The 3,794-nt window shown below is 42.0% G+C and overlaps 1 long non-coding RNA gene across 1 annotated transcript; it reads right to left on the reverse strand.

The window, feature by feature from the left end:
- Window positions 1-243: 243 nt before the first annotated feature.
- LOC107748122 (uncharacterized) lies at window positions 244-1,044 on the reverse strand. Its single transcript, XR_001640884.1, has 3 exons — window positions 951-1,044; window positions 597-698; window positions 244-321 (listed from the first exon to the last, which is right to left on the reverse strand). It is a non-coding gene; the product is annotated as an uncharacterized LOC107748122 (long non-coding RNA).
- Window positions 1,045-3,794: the final 2,750 nt, after the last annotated feature.

Genomic DNA, 3,794 nt, shown 5'->3' on the forward strand with positions numbered 1-3,794 from the left:
TATTGACAAAGTTGGGTAAACATTGAATCTCTTGCAAGTTGAGTAAATTGTTTGTCTGTATGTGTGGAGTTCAGTTTCAGAAACAAAGAAATAAAAAAAATAAAATCTGTTTAAAAATATATTTAATGAAAAACAAATACTGATTCCTTCACATATACATTTGTTCAAATATTTATACTTTTTATAGGCATATGTAAATGAATAACCAAAAGCATCTTTATCAAGGTCTTCCACTTGAGAAATTCGACAAGAGCATTGGAAAGGATTCATGGCTAATCAATACTCCATCTTTACCCTCTTTTCCAGGCATTAAACAGAAGCCTGAAAGATATTACATTGGTTTTATTGTGTAAAACAGCACTTAAGATGCTCCTAACCATATTTATTTAATTTGAACTCTCAGTTTTATAGTTGCCAATCACTTTTTTACACTTTACCCTGACCACAGCATTAGTACTATTTCTACTAACTGTAATTTCAGGTCAAGCTCGTAAATCCTTTAAATTACATGAAAGCATAGCATCAATACACATTACAAATTAACCAATTATGATAAATTTGAGCAATGTCAGGCTGAATTAATCATCATGACATACATTTGTTTGACCAGTGTAATGGAAATGATTGGGAAATGATTCTGACTCCAACACCACTATTCCATCTTCACCCTCTGGATTCTCCAGGCATTGAATAGAAATCTGAAACACATTACACATTACAACACTTTAACTGCATCTAACAATATTTACTTAATTTAAATACAGTTTTTGTCATTTTGAAAGCACTTGAAGCCATGCTGTGAATATAATATGTGACATTAGTATAATATGGCCAATATGTGATATATCATGCCAGAACTGTTTATCCATGACTGTATTCACCATAGAGCATGACCTCTCATACCATATTTCTAAAATAATACAACTGAGCAAAATCAGGCTATGACTTACATTTGGTTGACTGATGGAATGAAAATAATTGTGAAATGAGTCAAACACCACTTGTCCATCTCGACCATCACAGTTGTCCACACACTGGACATGGACAATACCGGATGTTGAACTGAAAACAGGGAACACCATTTAAACGCATGACAAGACGAGGGGATGACGAGATAACATCCAATGGGGAGGGGGGCGCTCTGGAGGCCTTTAGGAACAGGGTTAAGGGACGGAAGGCCTCCATGGCGGATCTGGCAGTTCGGGGCGCCACGGTGGAGCAGGCAGACTCGGAGGCCATGGCGGATCAGGGGACTTGGGGAGCCATGGCGGATCTGGCAGCCCAGGAGGCCACGGTGGAGCAGGTAGCAAAGCAGCCTCCGAGGCCGCGGTCCCAGCCTCCACGGCTGAAGCCCTACTACCCTTCCCTAAAAAATACTTGGGGACGCTTACGGGCTCCGAGGCCCTCCATGGGTCATAACAGGGGACTGGAGCCCTCCCTGGGCTTAACTGGGGATCCGAAGCCCTCCTTGGGCTTAACTGGGGATCCGGAGCCCTCCCTGGGCTTAACTGGGGATCTGGAGCCCTCCCTGGGCTCAACTGGGGATCAGGAGCCCTCACTGGGATAGACTCGAGGATTGGGAAGCGCGTATGAGGAGCTGGCACTGGAGGGCGCTCTGGAGGAGCAGGCACAGCAAGGCGCTTTCGAGGAGCTGGCACAAAAAAAATAAAATAATAATAAATAAATAAAAATCACACGTCGGAAGTTCGCAGCGGATTATCTCGTCATCCAACCCCAGCAGGAAGTACGCACCTAGAGCGGCGTCGTGCCAGCTCACCCGGTTAGAGAGCTCAAGAAAACTCTCCACGGACCTGGAGCCCTCATTGGGCTAGACTCGGGAACTGGGAAGCGCTTACGAGGAGCTGGCACTGGAGGGCCCTCTGGAGGAGCAGGCACAGCAAGGCGCTTTCGAGGAGCTGGCACTGGAGCAAACTCAGGGGTTGGAGCAGACACTGGAGCGAGCTCTGGGGCTTGGATGAAGGCAGAGAACAGTCCTTTTCTCTTCATCCTCCTCCTTGGGTTACGGGGAAACTGGGCAGCCGGCGGGTTTGTCGTTGCGGTGACCGGCTGGCTTGCGTCAATGGCGGCCGGGTCTGGTATTCTGTCACGGTTGCACTACTGAGTGGAGATCGGCGCAAGGAACGGAGGGAGATGAGGAGTACATCAATCCAGAGAACTTTAATTACATATAGGAACCACGGAAAACTCACTTACAACAGGTAGACATGGACAATACCGGACGCTGAACTGAAAACAGGGAACACTATTTAAACACATGACAAGACGAGGGGATGACGAGACACACCTTGACTTTGTAGTGGCCGGCGGGCCTGACATCTGAGCGCTCCTGGGCTGAGGACCATGGTGGAGCTTCGGAGGACAGCGGGGAATTTGGGGTTGGGCAGGCGGTAGGAGCCGCTGGAGAGGTATGTGGAGGTTCTCGGCGTGGGGTGAGCTGGGGAGACGCGGCGAATGCATGAATGGTTTGAATACCTTACCCTACCTTAAGCTGCCAAGTATCAATGACAGATGGACACAACTCCACATGTTTCAAGCAGGTGAAATTGCAGCATGTGTTCCCTTAATTTAAAAAAAGAATATCATGATGTATATAATTAATGTAAAACTTTAGGCCAAAAATATGAAGAACAAAAGATCTCACTGTCAAGAGCAATGTAGTTCTGTGATGTTAACGTGTTTGCATTCCAAATAACTTCATTTGTGTATTTGCATTGTTTAAAGTTAAAGTTGCAAGTTAAAATCTGTTTTTAATCTTTATTTATCCTAATTAATGAAAGAGACTGGTTATTAATTATTATTGAAACCTTTACGTTACAGGGAAGAGGAAAAGTGCCGAACGTGAAATTGCTGCGTGGCTTGCCAGCATGAAGTACTGCTAGAGCCTCTGTACAACTTTTCCAGACGTTTGAAAACTAAATCAAATTGTAGATAGTATAAAAAGTTCATAATGAATGTTAAGATTAACTATTTTATATTTTGTTCTGTTCTTGTTGCCACTAGCATGCTCATCTCCATTTTATTTTCCCCGGTCGGACATCTTTGCCAGATCTATAGCTTTGGCCATTTTTTTTTTTTAGTTTTATAAACCTTTGATAGCCATACGCAATTGCAAGCTTATTTTTAGATTACATACCATTAAATGTCTTGTAGGTATGTTGCTGTTCTTGATTGTGCAGATTTGATCTTTGTAACAATATGATTCGCTTAGGTACGTTTTAAACGCAAGCCCTCAATTAATATGTCTAGAGATTTGTTGCGTAGTGCGAAGTACTCATTCTGATTGGTGGAAAAATAAGCCATTTATATGAAATGCATAAATAAACTATTTGAATAAATGTGTTGTTAATACATTACATTTTGCAGCAACATACACAGGAGGTTAACACATTATAAAAGCATTGATTACTAATATGAACAAACATTATTATATTACATAATGCTTGACAGATCAGTATTATAACATTTAATTAATTAAAAGTCTCATAAAAATGTGATTTACAGTATTTGAACACTTTTGTACCTATAAGTCATTTAAGTGACTAAACATTTTGAACAATGTATCCATTGTTTTAGAATTTGAAACCAAATTAAAAATTATACTTTTTTTAAAGGGGTCATATGATGCGATTTCAATTGAGTCAGCCACACCTACCTAAAATGGCTCGTTCTAACACGCCCCCACATACCTACGTCACTATCTGGGAAGATTTGCATAACGCCGCCCAAATGTTCACGCAAAGAAAGAAGGCGTAACTTTTATTCTCGCTGTAGTA

This window comes from Sinocyclocheilus rhinocerous, unplaced genomic scaffold (assembly GCF_001515625.1).
Source record: "Sinocyclocheilus rhinocerous isolate Xijiao unplaced genomic scaffold, SAMN03320098_v1.1 scaffold2335, whole genome shotgun sequence".
Classification (NCBI taxonomy): Eukaryota; Metazoa; Chordata; class Actinopteri; order Cypriniformes; family Cyprinidae; genus Sinocyclocheilus; species Sinocyclocheilus rhinocerous.